Source organism: Diabrotica virgifera, chromosome 5 (assembly GCF_917563875.1).
Source record: "Diabrotica virgifera virgifera chromosome 5, PGI_DIABVI_V3a".
In the NCBI taxonomy this organism is placed as follows: domain Eukaryota; kingdom Metazoa; phylum Arthropoda; class Insecta; order Coleoptera; family Chrysomelidae; genus Diabrotica; species Diabrotica virgifera.
The window spans coordinates 127796979-127814110 of NC_065447.1; the positions used below are offsets into that span (position 1 = coordinate 127796979).

Consider the following 17132-nt stretch of genomic DNA (forward strand, 5'->3'; position numbering starts at 1 on the left):
CAACGTCAATATATCACTTAAATTGGTTGTGACTTTATAGAAAACCATTTTAGAGATTAAATTAAAACATCAACAATACAGCAACGTTTAGCCTTCTACCTTTTATAAGTTATAATTTGTTTTATTTTTATTATATTGATATTCATGCAACAATTAATAATAGGTATATTGATTTTTGGCTACGGATAATGAACTGTTATAAAGAATCATGAAATTATCTCGTTTAGGCTTCTGAGGCTATACAAACACCTAAAATTTAAAATTATTTGATTTATATAAGAACCTCCTCAAATAAAAAATTACTGCGCCCATGTGTAGATAGTCAATCTACAGCGGACCAGTAAATTCGTTCATTTCTTTCTTAATCCATGACCGGTGTAAGTCTACCGAATAGACTTTACCAGATCTAAGGGTCGATTTCTCATACCTGCGTTAATCTATGGTTCAGTTGAACCAGGTTCACCCGTGATCTGTGGTTTTGTTTGAAATGCATTTCTCATTGTGGGTTCATGTCAGCGCTCGTTCTACAGCTTTCGAGAAATGCCAATAGATGGCAAAAGGTAAAAAACTGTCGCCATTTTGAACTACAATTTTTATGCTGTTTTTGAATAAAGTTAAATTTAAGTATTTATAGTCAAATAGTCATTTTAATAATTATAAATAAATATTATAAAAACAAAAATAATGTTATCATTTATCGTTGGGCTTAATATAATAAAATAGGATATATTTATTATATGACAGCGTTTCGTGTTAATACAACGCATGCGTAGTCCATGGAATCATCTGAACTGAGTTCTGAAATCTTTGAACGGCCGAATTCCACCGTTCAAGCATCGTTCAAGTTTAAACTGCAATCGGTTGAACGTGAATTGAGAAAGACGATTTTGACTTTAAACTGACGTTTACTAGAAGTTCAGGTTAAACTGGAGTTGAACTCGATATGAGAAATTGGCCCTAAATAAGGAAATCTTCATATAATTGGTTTGGAGAATTTTCAAAATGATTGTAACGCTCGGTTTCATAATCAGTTTTTTAAATTTTAAGTAAGTTGGTACCTAACTTTATCACAATTCATATATGGGTAAATGTCAACTTTAAAGTGAACTTTACTTAAATGTTTACTTTAAGTTGATTATGAAACCGGGCGATTTTGACAGGTAACCGTTAACACAGATTTTATTGTATTTACAGGGCCTAAAAAGAATCTACTGATTTCTATTGATTTTTTGAAAGCAAAACTACTATCCACTGCAAGATAATTCGGATGGAATTCAGACAAAATATGTACAAAAAGTACATATTTTGTCGGAGTTTCAGCCAAATTATCTTGCAACGGATATAGTACTGAAAGAGTAAGAACTGGCCTGGCAACCCTGTCTAGCAAAGCTGTTACCAAGATTTAAGCTTATCAAATCTACTGATAAAACAATGGACAATGGAGAAACCAGCTAATAAAAAACAAATAAACAGGTTGTTAAATAAATCGAAAATTTTCAGCAAAATAAAATATAAAATAATAAGAAAAAAGTAAGGTTATAAAGTAAATTCTTTTTTTTGCTCCTGAAGTTGCCGTAAACGTGTCACACATCTATAGAACTATACGTAAAGGCCCTGGGGTCGTGAGAGACAACTACCTAGTCGGCCAGAAAACCCATGGGCGTAAATTAGTTTAGCATTATAACGTTTTTAAGTAGTTGCGATTTTTGAAAAAACTTAACTGTGATATGTAGTTGTCACAATAGTAATAACTTAGTTGCCCATATAACTAAAGATATTACTTAACGTTGTAACATCGTAATGTCAGTCGGGTTAGGGGTCGTTGGCCGAAACAACTGAAAGTCCACTGTGGCAACGTTATATACAGTGCATTTGTTTGTACTGACAACCAATGCGTCGAAAAATTGCTACTTGGGCGAGTACAATAAACCAGCATATCTATGTTTTACCTGACATAGGCTTTCGATCGCATCCAAGTCGAAGACGTCTTACACTTACTGTATAGAAGATACATGCCAATCAATATTATATGAACCATCGAAAACATCTATTTCCATAATCGAATACAGGCAAAGATAAATGGAAAACTAACACAGTTTATACCAGTACAAAGCCGAGTCAGACAAGGGAACCCGTTAAGCCCACTGCTCTTTAATGTATCTAATAATGGACGAAACAATAGAAGCAGTATGTAAAGATCATGGTTACAGAATGGGGAACAAAAAACTCCAAATATTAGGTTATGCAAACGACGCCGCATTAATCGCCAAGACAGAAAACAATCTCCAAAGATTAACACACATCTTCAATACAACAGCCAAGAAATACAATATCAATATATGATAATATCAGCAGAAAAAACACATGTATGACATCTAAATACCCACTACGAGGTAAAATCGAAATTGATGGGAAAATATTAAAGCAGGAAGCAAGGTTTAGATATCTGGGAATAGATATACCCAGTTACGGAGATGTTGAAGAGGAAGTACGACAACAAAGCTTAAAAGCAAGTAAAGCGCTGGGATCTCTTAATGACACAATCTGGAAGAACGAACACCTAAGACAAGACACAAAAGCAAGAATCTATAAAGCAGCAATTAGACCTATATTGACATACACGGCAGAGACAAGACCTGACACATCTAAAACGAGACGACTACTAGAAACAACCGAGATGAAAATACTTAGACGAATATCAGGGAAAAGTCTGTTGGATAGAGAGAGATGCGAAAACATAAGAAGATCATGCAATGTAGAAGACATAAATGGATGAGTGACAAAACGGAAACTGGAGTGGAACGAACACATTAGTAGAATGGCAGAGGATAGGATAGTACGAATAGCACGAGATAAGTCACCAAATGGATGAAGAAGTATTTGCAGACTAAGAAAAAGATGGTGCGATAATTTAAACAATTTAGGAGGCTAATATTGAAGAAGAAACAGTCTTTAAAGCCTACCTACAAGAAGGAAGACTCCTCTTGCTACGACGCGTCGAATAATATATCGCTTGTACTATCCCGGAGAATTTAAAACCGTATTTCCGATTGCATTTTTAAAACTGGAAGTCCTTTGCCAAATATCTCACCTTTAGTACCATCCTTGGATTATAAGCTTTCATCCGACACCTCATTTGTCATTCTATCTGGTTTAATGACTGAGGAGTTGTGTTTACGGACAGAGGGACGTATATAATTCAACGCTTTCACATTTTTTTCAAAACTGAGTGAAAACAATATTTCTTTAGAAATCCATAAATATATTCGCTAATAATGAAACTAATTTGCAGTGGTTATAGCCAACCTTCATTAGTGGAGTAGGCATTAGAAGAAGAAGACCAATGAAGATAAAGTAGAGCCCATTGTTAGACCAAAATTTTGTTTATATAGAAAAAATTATTTAGTTGAAAATAGTAGGTACATAATCTCAATGAATCCATTAAAGCTGATACATTTAGTCTTCAGAACAACAGTAATAATTATTTATGAAACTATCGATAAATTGTCAAGAGCTTCGTAAACGTTAATTGTAGAAAAGTATTCCTTATTTCGAAAAATATTTCAAATTTGTCCTATTTATTTTCGAGCAGTGTATCAAAAATAATGTTGAGCAGTATAACACACGCTGTTATGCGCTTGCGTCCGGCTGCAAGGTCTCGAAGCGCAGTGGGAAAAATGGAACATTTTTTCATAACGTACTTCACGGCAAGTGACTATACTGATTGTTGTATAAACCTATATACTGTGACAGGGTGTTACGAGAAGAACCTAGTTGAAATAGATTTATTGATATGGAATAGATTTAGTGATTCATAGCACCGTACGAGATGACAATATTACTTCGATGGATGCAACTGTCAATTGGGAATTGAGGAGGCAATGGGTTTAGCAACCGAGAATAAACGTTTAAATAAATTCATTGTAATAAAGTGTCTAATTAGCTTTGTTTTTATTTTAGGGTTTTTTTTTGGCGTTTTGGAGTTTGTTTTACTTGGAGTTTTCGTTTTTGGAGTTTTTTTGTTGGATTTTTGTATTTGGTTTCTGGTTTTACTTTTTGTGGATGTTTTGGTTATATTTGGATATTAAGGATCGTCATTGGATACAAGTATATGTGGTGAAGAAGTTTTCTACTAACGATTTGTTGTTTGATACCAGACTATGGAGGATATAAGGTTTTTATAACAATGTTAAACATTTAAATTCATTTGTCCTATTTATTTTATATATTTAATGATAGTAAACATTTTCGGTTCTTTTTTTTGTTAACAAATTAACGTGTTCTCTTTGTTTTTTTTATTATTAGAAGTTATTGGGGATAGTCATAAATACACATAAAACTTATTATAGAGGTCAATATAGTATAGTACCTTACTTTTTAGATTTGTATTAGTGGCACTCATTAGCTCATGCGGCAACTATAGGGTAGGCACTAGTATCGCCAATATTTAAAATATAACTAATCTGTAAATTTAAATTAATTTGATATTCGTTTCCTTAGCCACTTTATACTACCAATGACTGTACTTGTTTATTTTCATACTTATTTGTGTTGCAACTGTTCAGTAAATAGATGTAAGTAAACCTATAACGAGATTTATTGGTCAACTGGTAAATCGGGTGAATTCTTTGTAGCATTTGTAGTACGAGTTGACTGGCGCCCTAAATTCCATCATTTTTAAATAGTTTTAGCTAACGGACCCACTCCGTCTCCACTGTTTACTTTAAAAGCTAGCCGCAAATGCTTTTGTCGCCCTATCCACATTCGTTTTGATAGTGTGGTAGGGTGATAATTTTGGCGCCCAACATATGGGGCGTGGTTTGCTTATATTTGTTCTTGAAAGATTGTAACACTAGACTTATCTTCTTGAAAAACAAGAAACCCAGATTTGAACTGAAATGTTGAACTTGATCACGTTTTTAATTTTAATGATTTTGAATTGAGGAACTGAGTAGAAGGGGAATGCCGGCATGACTACCAAGATAGGGAAATCAATGTTTTAGAGAGAGAAGTACCTTTCCAATGAGTAAGAGTGAGATAGATGCTGACGTCACATAGTTTAGCTAGATGGCGCCACAAATCCGCCATTTTTATTCCATTTCAGTATTTTTATTTAAATTCGCCATTTTTGATCCAATTTTCCTTGACATTACGTCAAAGAAATCTACCATAGTTTAGCTATTATCCGCTAGATGGAGTCACCAATTCGTTATTTTATTCCAATTCACCATTTTTATTCCATTTCAGTATTTTTATTTAAATTCGCCATTTTTGATCCAATTTTCCTTGACATTACGTCAAAGAAATCTACCGTAGTTTAGCTATTAGCCGCCAGATGACGCTATTTTTAAATTAAAATAGTAAATAAATTAAAAATAAAACAATTTTCCGTTCTGTGCTAGTCGCCACGGAACGCTCTTCTTCTTTTTGTCAACTGTCTATTCTTCTACTTTTACATAATATGTTATTTAAGCCAGTCACGTGCAGAAATCTAAGCTCTACGTGTTGCATACTATATCTTATCTACGACCGATAATTTAGTATGTTTAAGCGATGGTGACATCTCGTTAGCATTGGTCTGATTGGAGATTGTCATACGTTAAAGGTGTGGGAGTATCGAATATGTTATTTAATCCATAAACTAACCGTTACGAGCTGCATACTATATTTTATCTACGACCATAAAATAATATGTTATTTATACCAGTCACGTTCAGAAATCTAAGCTTTACGAGTTGCATACTATATTTTATCTAATATAATATAATATAATATAATATAATTTTATCGTAATAGAAAAATTAAACATCATGTCATAAAGGCATTAGATATGCATCTTTATATATATATATTGATGCACGTTAAGTTGTGACTTCCGGTATACAGAAGAGGCTGTCCGACTTCCACCTTTTCTACTAGGAATTATTTTTTAAAAATTGTGTATTTGGTAAAAGGGGGGCTTATAAAATGGGTCTACCTATTGAGGGGAAAGGATTTACCAAAATAAATTTTGTATATATATACGTATATACCGAAGCGTACAGCATACGTTATGGCTTCCATATATAGGGTAGTTCAAGGCGCGTTGTCACTTCCAGCGGTGTTGTCATATTTTGGAAGTCACAACGACTCGTCTGCTAGATTTACCTCCTATTTTGAGCGTAATGTGTGATCTTTTGAAACTTTTACTGTGAATACAGTTGTCTGTGTTTTAAAGTTGTCTATTTAAATTAAAATATTGATATTCTTTTGATTATACAGGTTTACAAAAAAATACATTTCGGACTATTTGACGAAACCATATGACTAGGGGGGTTTTTGGGGTCGCTGGTTACGAATCCGGGGTTCGCTAACCTCTATCACGTCAGGTAAAGGTTATTTCAAGGACAAATCAAGATAAATCGACAGTCGCTCTGAAAAAGTATATTAGGAGGGTTTTGGGGTCGCTTATAACGAATCCCGGATCCGCTGACCTCTATCACGTGTAGCTGAAGGTCATTTCGAGGTCAAATCAAGATAAATCAACACAATCGCTGTGAAAAAGTATATTAGGGTGTTTTTGGGGTCCCTGATCACAAAACTGGGGCCCGTTGAGCTCAACCACGTCAGGTAAAGGCCATTTCAAGTCAAATCAATTTTGTTAACTCCTCCTGATTTGAACTTGAAATGACCTTTACATGACGTAGTAGAGCTCAACGGACCGCAGTTTTCATGATCAGCGACCCCAAAACTCCCTATACTTTCAGAGCAATTGTGTCAATTTATGTTCATTTGACCTTAAAATGACGTTGAACTAGACGAGATAGAGGTCAGCGGACTCCGAATTCATCTTCAGCGACCCCAAGAACCCCCTAATATACTTTTTCAGAGCGACTGTTGATTTATCTTGATTTGACCTTGAAATGACCTTTACCTGACGCGATAGAGGTGAGCAGACCCCGGATTTCTGATCAGCCACTCCAAAAACCCCCTTGTCATATGGTTTCGTCAAATTGTCCGAAATTTAGTTTTTTTGTAAACCTGTGTTATTTATGATGATATGATTGATATTTATTTTAACAAAAATACTAATATATTATTATTGCTGTAAAATGGATTTATTGGAATTAATTAAAAAAGTGTTAATAGTAAGTCATTTATTTATGAAAATTATATCAAAAATGTTAATAAATAAATTTGAACTTATAGAAAATTTTAATATTTTAGATTTTATTACAGGCACCGTCCTTTTAATTTTTGATGTACCAATAATAATATGTAATAAAAAATTAAATGGCTAAACCCTCCAGGTGGGGATTACCCGCTAAAAAGCTATCTAGATCCATCTTTTTCGAGCAGATTTTTCCCAATCTGCTACTCGATACTATTGACTATGCTTCTCCATTTCTTTCTATCCTCTTTTGTTTTTCTGCTAGTCTCTAATTCCTGCCCTATATAAATCTTCCTTTAATTCCTGTAACCATTTATTCTAGTTCCTCCGCGTCTCCTTCTAACTCCGGGTCTCCATTGTAAAATTGAGTTTATAGTTGTTGCGCTCATAGGCGTAACCAGGGGGGGTTTTGGGGGTTGTAACCCCCCCCATTGGGATGTACTTTGAGCTCTATACGCTTAACACCATAGCCCTCAGAGATCTTCCAGTAGTTGTAACCCCCCCCTTTCAGGTAGTTGTAACCCCCCCCTTAGGATCATCCTGGTTACGCTTATGGTTGCGCTACCTGCTCTCCATATATGCCCCAACAATCCAACTCTGTGCCCAAATCTGAAAATCTGGAATAATATCTACCCGGGTCGAAACATTTTTTTTTAATATATGAAAATAGTTATTTATGAAACGGAGTGAGTGCTATACATCGCGTAAGTTCGCAAAAAGTACTTCACGCACAATTTCATACAATATTTTATCTACGATAAACAAATAAAAATACTGTAACTCTTCGTCACTGGAATTCATTTCTATTCTACAATTCTTAGAACTGTGACATATAAAAATTCTAATTTCTTTCAAACCACAAAACTGTCAAATTTTTTTTTGTAATTTATTGCTCATTATGTCATCACCTCTCTTGTGCTCTGCACAAGAGATCTAAGGTTAGAGCTAAGAATAAGGTTGGCTAGGTGCTACGTTTTCTCGACTCTGTTTTACGGAATGGAAGCTTGGACCTTGAATGCGGCATCAATGAAAAAACTGGAATCATTCGAGATGTGGGTATATAGAAGAATTCTAAAAATATCATGGACAGAACACGTCACAAACAAAGAGGTTCTGAGAAAGGTGAATAAAGAAATGGAAGTCTTAAATACAATTAAAACCAGAAAATTGGAATATCTCGGACATATTACACGTGGAGAGAGATACAACTTGCTCCAACTCATTATGCAGGGAAAGATTCAAGGAAAAAGAAGCATAGGGAGACGCAGAATATCGTGGTTGCGCAACCTGAGAGAATGGTACGGATGTACATCAAACGAACTTTTCAGAGCAGCCGTCTCCAAGGTCCGAATAGCTATGATGATTGCCGACCTCCTTCGCGGAGATGGCACTTGAAGAAAAAGAAGATGTCATCACCATGAAACGCGAAAGTTAAGAAAGAATATTTAATTATATGAAAGTGTGTCAAAAACAGTGAGAAAAAGTAAATCCCATTTAAAATACATTGTTACTTCATGCTTACTTTAAAGCACTGCTATCTATAATGACAGTTTTCACAAACTAAAAATTTATATATTATAATATGACATAGAGTAGATAAAAGTCATTTATTAATTATTAATTGATTATAGTCAGAAGAAAATTAGATCATGCACCCCTTGTTTTTTATAATTGTTAACATACTAAATTACATATCCAATAATTATTGTTATCCATTAAATATATCGATGCAGATCGGCCTTATATCGGATCCTCTTCTATTAGTCCGTTCGTTGACGGTAAAATATTGCAAAACCCGTAAATTTTAAAAAACCACTTAAGATTGACATGAAATTTGGCATACACATAGGTAACATATCAAAGAAGAAAATTGATATTGTGCCGATGTTTTCTTTTGCCAAGCAGACATTCCGTTAACATTTTTAGTCACAACATAATATCAATGTTAAAGTATTATTAGAGCAACGCGTTATGGTGTCACATTTCTTTTAATGACCGACACACAAAATATTTTAATGACGGATCCCACACTAGAACCAGATTTTTATTACCTACTGCTGATAAGGTAAAGAGTTATTAAAAATCACTCGTTGTCATCTCTGTGTTAATTTGAAATAATAAAATATAAATATTGTAGTTTTGTATTCTAAAATATTTGGAAAAAATATCTATGTATTTTTTTTTCATTTAGGTACACATCATTTTAAGGGATTATCCGGAAGAGTACAGGCTCAGTATATCGGCAAATGAATTTTGTTTTAAATACCGTCCGTATAGAGGAGGTGCTCGTTGGGGATAGGCGCAAAATCTTAGTCCAGTGCTAATTAAATGCATTAATTTTTTTCGAATTCTGAGAAAACTAATAAGTATTTTTGAAAAATTTAAACGCAGAATGGAAGCTTACATTATTACCGAGGGCAGAAAGTCCCTGAAAACTTATATAATGTTTATTTTAATAACTTATATACCTAATATATGTTTATTTTAATAAAGATAATGGGATGAAAAAACAAGAGAAAAGTTAGTGTGATTTTTAATTTCGAATATTTCATTCAAAAGAAACTTTTTTTTATTCTAAGGGACTTTCGGTCCCCCGTAATAATGTTATCTTTCATTCTGGGTGTATGTTTTAAAAAATATTTATTAGTTTTCTCAGGATTCGAAAAAAATAAATGTATTTAAATAGCATTGGACAGAGATTTTGCGCCTACCCCCTTAAGAGAAAGTTTACTGTATTTTATATTATTACTAGAATTTATTACTTTAAACTTTTTATCGCTCTTGATTCATTTTATCGTGTATTTAATTCCATTCAATTGTAATTGTACATTCAATTTTTTTGTAATTTTTACACGTTTTATTACTTTCGAAATAACAATAACTATAAAATCGATTTTTCAGCCTACTTGGGTCAAAAAAATACACAATTTTCGGAAATTTCGTTAAATGAGAACATTTCTTGTATTTAAGCTTTTAATAAGATTTTTAAAAATAATTTGGATTATTTAATAGATACATTCACCGGCACGAAAAACGGGCACCCCAAAAAATGGGTCGTTTTTGATGGCTCGTATCTCCTAAACCTATTCTCCGATTTAAGTATTTCTTTAATATGTTATAGCCTTATTCTTTAACTATATCGCTGTAATAATATTGTTTCTAGACAGGTAAATTATCATTGTATACTGGGCGTACCAATCAAACTGGTTTTTTTTTTCAATTTTCACAACACTCTGTGGAATATTCTAGCCTTTATACAATATTGAAATTAAAACCCAACTATAGCCCCAGGTTTTCTTAATGTTCTGTTTGTTATTCATTCGCTTATGTTGGATAATAAAAAAGTTAGGGACTTTAACAATTAAACATGTTCTTTACCAATACATGGTGTTTCTAAATAAGTGCGACAAACTTTAAGGGGTAATTCTGCATGAAAAAATAATGATCGTTTACTTGATAAAGCTATGTCCGCAAATGCTTGCAAATATAAAATTATTTTGCCAAACGATCATTATTTTTTCATGCCCCCCCCCTTAAAGGGGAAATTACCCCTTAAAATTTGTCGCACTTATATTTAGAAACACCTGTATCGATAAAGAACATGGCTAGTTGTTAAAGTCCTTAACTTTTTTATTATCCAACGTAAGCGAATGAATAAAAAAACAGAATGTTAATAAAACCTGGAGCTATAGTTAGGCTTTAATTTAAATATTTTATAAAGGCTAGAATATTCCACAGGGTGTTGTGAAAATTGAGAAAAAAACCCAGTTTGATTGGTACACCCGGTATACAATGAAAATTTACCTGTCTATCAACAATGTTATCATAGCTATATTGTTAAATAATAAGGCTATAACATATTAAAAACATTACTTAAATCGGACCAAAGGTTTGGGAGATACGAGACATCAAAAATTACCCATTTTTTTAGGGTGCCCGTTTTTCGTGCCGGTGAGTGTAGATTAAATTAGAAGTTCATTGTAAAAAAGGAAGTAAACAAAAACACGAGAAAAATGAATTTATATAAGTAAATAGGTAAGTAAATATTATAGATTGAAATAAGTACAGAACATATATAATTATAGAGATATATAATCACTTATTGTACCTTCATTTAAGGCTAACTTTAAAAGTAAAGCAGATCTGCTATTATTCATGTTTAAAAACAAAAGGCACACAAAACACTAAGTACGATTAGGACCGCGAATCTACAACAGATAAATGTCTGGAAACCGTTACACAGGGTTGCCAAAAAACGGAAGTCACACCGAGCGGTGTGGTATACGGAAGACGCTACGCGTTGTGTACATAACCTGTATAGTAGCACGGGAGCGACACTAGCGCTGGTGATATACCGTCGAACTAAAATCTGATCTTATGAGTATGTTAGATACGATATGACTTCCAGCGAAATTTTTAATATAAGCCTTCTGATACCATCTAGTAGCCAAATTCGTAAAAATATAGGCAAAACGTTGTGACTTCCGAAATCGGAAGTCATAACGGTATATATGAAGTAACAACGTATTACGAGAATCTACTTTGGAAGTCACATGGATACATGTATCAATATATATATATATATATATATATATATATATATATATATATATATATATACAACAAAACAAGGTTGAAAAAAATATATATATCTATATATATATATACATATATATATATATATATATATATAGTAATGTTTGAGAGAATATATATGTATGTACTTTGTATAAATATATATATATATATATATATATATATATATATATATATAAATATATATATATATATATATATATATATATATATATATATAACAAGGTTGAAATATTGGGGTAGCAGCAATCTCAAAGAAAACTCTTTATAATAATTCCAAGCTTTCGATAATGTTTATTATCATCTTCAGGAAACTACAAATATAAATATACAGTATTTAACAATTAGTCTAACTAAAATCAATAAAAATTGTTATCTTTGTGCCATCAAAAATCCAAAACACCATAGTTTTCTCTCACTAAACTAGGTGTCTAGGATCCCCAGAAACACAAAAATAACAAAATATTGCTCTGAGAAATGCAGAGCTAATACTCTCACTATAAACACCGCATATCACAGAACAACCTTACTAAAAAATTATTTATATGTTTTGGTACTTACATTATTTGAGGATGTAGAGCCTAGTTGTTAAATACTGACATAACAATGAAATTTTGTCTTGGTAAATAGTAAATAATATAAATTAAAGTAAAAACTATATAAAAACTTATAAAAATCTGAGTATAAAGCGATAAAAGCTAAAATATTTTTTTAAAAATTATGTATGTCTAATTGGCATTTTACAAAATGTCTAACAAAATGTTATGGATGTTTATTCATTTTTCTTTGAATTCATACGGAAACGTCACATTCACTGAACCAATTACAATTTTGTTATAAATTTCTAATAATTTTGAAATAGGAAAAGAGCGAAATGATAATATAAAAGTTTTAATAAATGCAAAATTGTTTCATAGTCCTTGTCTTTTATTATTATGTAGTATACTGAAAAAATCTACAAATTATGTATCAAATTAAAGAAGAATCTGAATTATTAAATTTAAATTGGTTATTTTTGTCTAAAGTGAGCAAATAAGAATAAATTTCACTGAGATGTCTTACATCTGATTTTTTGTTTATCGAATTTTCTTCTTGAAAGATAAAAGCCATTTCCAAAAAAAGTCTTTTTTTATATGAGTTCTCAGAAGCTAGTACTTTAGTATGTTGATAATCCATTACATGACCCTCTTTGGAAACATGTTCTGCTAAAGCACAACGTTCAGGATGTAGTCTAGAATCACTTTTATGTGAAATTATTCGAGATGATAAAGTTCTCGAGGTGATACCTATATAGCTCATATTACAACTACGACATGGTATATTATAAACTACATTTGAACAAGACAATGCAGGAGTTTTATCTTTCAGTCTAGTAAAAATTGAGTTAATAGATAATGTGATACTATTAGCTATTTTTATGCCACTAATTTGATTAAAGATTCTGCTTAGCTTTGGTGTGATGTTCTTAATGTAAGGGAGTGAAAAATATTTAAAGTTAATGGGTTCCTGGTTTTCTGCAACATTAGTAAGATTATTTAAATTTTGGTTGTTAATATTATTATTATTTGTGTATGAGATGTCAGATGTATTAAAAAGTAATTTCTTTATAAGGGTTTTTGGATAGGAATTGTCAATGAATATATTATATAATATTCTTAGATTTGTATTATGAAATGAGTTGTCTGATATTTTTAAAACCCTTGATTTCATTTGTTTTATTAAATTAACTTTTTGAGAAAATTTATGGTAAGACCAGTAATTCATATACCTGCCTGAGCTTATTGGTTTTTGGTACCAGTCAATCATTAAGGTGTTTGTAGTAGTATTACGAATAAATTTAGTATCTAAGAAAGGTAGAGTACCATTTTCATCTTCTCTTTCTAAGGTAAATTGAATGTAAGGATCATAACTGTTGAAGATGAACAAGATTTCATCCAAAGCATAGATTTCATCTCTACCTTTCTTAGATACTAAATTTATTCGTAATACTACTACAAACACCTTAATGATTGACTGGTACCAAAAACCAATAAGCTCAGGCAGGTATATGAATTACTGGTCTTACCATAAATTTTCTCAAAAAGTTAATTTAATAAAACAAATGAAATCAAGGGTTTTAAAAATATCAGACAACTCATTTCATAATACAAATCTAAGAATATTATATAATATATTCATTGACAATTCCTATCCAAAAACCCTTATAAAGAAATTACTTTTTAATACATCTGACATCTCATACACAAATAATAATAATATTAACAACCAAAATTTAAATAATCTTACTAATGTTGCAGAAAACCAGGAACCCATTAACTTTAAATATTTTTCACTCCCTTACATTAAGAACATCACACCAAAGCTAAGCAGAATCTTTAATCAAATTAGTGGCATAAAAATAGCTAATAGTATCACATTATCTATTAACTCAATTTTTACTAGACTGAAAGATAAAACTCCTGCATTGTCTTGTTCAAATGTAGTTTATAATATACCATGTCGTAGTTGTAATATGAGCTATATAGGTATCACCTCGAGAACTTTATCATCTCGAATAATTTCACATAAAAGTGATTCTAGACTACATCCTGAACGTTGTGCTTTAGCAGAACATGTTTCCAAAGAGGGTCATGTAATGGATTATCAACATACTAAAGTACTAGCTTCTGAGAACTCATATAAAAAAAGACTTTTTTTGGAAATGGCTTTTATCTTTCAAGAAGAAAATTCGATAAACAAAAAATCAGATGTAAGACATCTCAGTGAAATTTATTCTTATTTGCTCACTTTAGACAAAAATAACCAATTTAAATTTAATAATTCAGATTCTTCTTTAATTTGATACATAATTTGTAGATTTTTTCAGTATACTACATAATAATAAAAGACAAGGACTATGAAACAATTTTGCATTTATTAAAACTTTTATATTATCATTTCGCTCTTTTCCTATTTCAAAATTATTAGAAATTTATAACAAAATTGTAATTGGTTCAGTGAATGTGACGTTTCCGTATGAATTCAAAGAAAAATGAATAAACATCCATAACATTTTGTTAGACATTTTGTAAAATGCCAATTAGACATACATAATTTTTAAAAAAATATTTTAGCTTTTATCGCTTTATACTCAGATTTTTATAAGTTTTTATATAGTTTTTACTTTAATTTATATTATTTACTATTTACCAAGACAAAATTTCATTGTTATGTCAGTATTTAACAACTAGGCTCTACATCCTCAAATAATGTAAGTACCAAAACATATAAATAATTTTTTAGTAAGGTTGTTCTGTGATATGCGGTGTTTATAGTGAGAGTATTAGCTCTGCATTTCTCAGAGCAATATTTTGTTATTTTTGTGTTTCTGGGGATCCTAGACACCTAGTTTAGTGAGAGAAAACTATGGTGTTTTGGATTTTTGATGGCACAAAGATAACAATTTTTATTGATTTTAGTTAGACTAATTGTTAAATACTGTATATTTATATTTGTAGTTTCCTGAAGATGATAATAAACATTATCGAAAGCTTGGAATTATTATAAAGAGTTTTCTTTGAGATTGCTGCTACCCCAATATTTCAACCTTGTTTCCTAACTGTTCAGCAAAGATTATATACCTGTTATATATATATATATATATATATATATATATATATATATATATATATATGCTTTCTGTTGTTTTCCGGGTTTGACTCCGCGTTGAATAATTTTGGTTTTGATAAAAACCATTATTTTGACGACGTTTCGGCAAGATCTCACTTGCCATTGTCAAGTCAGGTAGTTCCGCTTCTCGCTGCTGCTTGAAGTAAACTGAATTTTTACTCACGATACCGTCGCTTATGTAGTTGATCCTGATGCTGCTTGCCCTGCGCGAACTCTGGCTCTTGTTATTGGTCCGGTGTAGGTTGCAGTCGTCGGCGGGATGTTACGCGTGGATGTTGCGGCCTGATTTATTTTGGTCTTTTTCTTCAATACCGTTTTCCAAGTTGTAGGAAGCCGTTGCGCATCATCTCTTTGGTTTAAGCCGTTGGGATTTCTTTCAATTTCTATCGATTCTCTGATTTCCCGTTTTCTTTTTATTTCGATGTTAGCTAACATCGTTGTTTGGTTCAGGTTTATTGTGTGTCCTGTATTTGCGACATGTTGAGCCAGGGATGACGTGGTTTCTCCCCTTTCGATAGCATTTCGGTGTTCTTCTCGTCTTACCTGGATTCTTCGGTTGGTCTGTCCAATGTACGACTTTCCACAATCCCCACACGAAATCTCGTATACACCTTGGCTTTCTAACGATATTTTGGTCTTTGGTGTTGGTAAAATAGTTGAGATCTTTCTGTCCGTACTAAATATCGTTTCTATGTTGTGTTTTCTCAGCACTCTCCCTATTTTCTCTGTCGTACCCTTCACATATGGCAGAATGGTTTTGCCGATCGGCTTATTGTCTTCTGTAGGGTCCTTATCTCTTCTTCGAGCATTTTGAGCTTTTTCGATGTTGTATGTTGAGAAGCCGTTTTTTCTTAACGCTGTTTTCACGTTATGCATTTCTTCATTTTGATGTTCTTGGTCTGTCAGTCTTTCGGATCTTGTAATCAAGGTTTTGATGACTGAATGCAATTGTGCAGGATGGTGGTGTGAAGCAGCATTTAGATATCTATCGTTATGTGTCGGTTTCCGATACACTGTATGGCCTATGTGTCCGTCTTGTTTCTTTATTATTAACACATCTAAGAATGGAATTTGATCGTTTTCTTCCAGTTCCATGGTAAACTGAATTTTATGGTGGATATTGTTGATGTGTTCTAAAAAAGCCTTTAGTTTTTCTTCTCCGTGGGTCCAGATAATAAAAGTGTCATCCACGTATCTAAGCCACAGTTTGGGTTTGTATTCAGCTGTTTCTATTGCCCGCTGTTCTATTTCCTTCATAAACAAGTTCGCTATTACTGGTGACAGTGGAGAACCCATCGGTGCTCCCTCAATTTGTTTATATCTTTGTTCCTTATAGATGAAATAAGTGTTATTTAAACAGTGTTTGGTTAGGTTTAGTGTATCCGGTGATATTGGATACTTTTTGCTTATGATGTCCAGTGATTCATCTATAGGAACATTCGTGAAAAGTGAGACAACATCGAAGCTGACTAGCAAATGTCCCGGCTCAAGAGTCACACCTTTTATACGCTCGATGAAGTGGCTCGCGTTCTTGACGTAAGACTCCGCTTCTTCCGCGTATGGTTGCAGCTGTTGGGCCAGAAATTTCGCCAGCGGTTGTAAGGGAGATCCGATGGAACTCACAATTGGTCGCAGTGGTAATCCTGCCTTGTGTACCTTGGGTAGGCCGTAAAATTTTGGGCATCTAGATGACTTCTCTCTAGGTATGAGATGGACC

General features: G+C 32.5%; 1 protein-coding gene and 1 long non-coding RNA gene across 2 annotated transcripts in view; both read left to right on the top strand.

The window, feature by feature from the left end:
- LOC126885142 (uncharacterized) overlaps positions 1-1700 on the top strand; it is a 53585-nt gene extending 51885 nt beyond the window's left edge. The window contains exon 2 of the long non-coding RNA XR_007698300.1: positions 1536-1700. This is a non-coding gene — a long non-coding RNA (uncharacterized LOC126885142). The remainder of the gene's footprint in view (positions 1-1535) is intronic.
- Positions 1-17132, top strand: part of LOC114346228 (protein glass-like) — an 898758-nt gene that overhangs the window by 596481 nt on the left and 285145 nt on the right. The window lies entirely within an intron of this gene.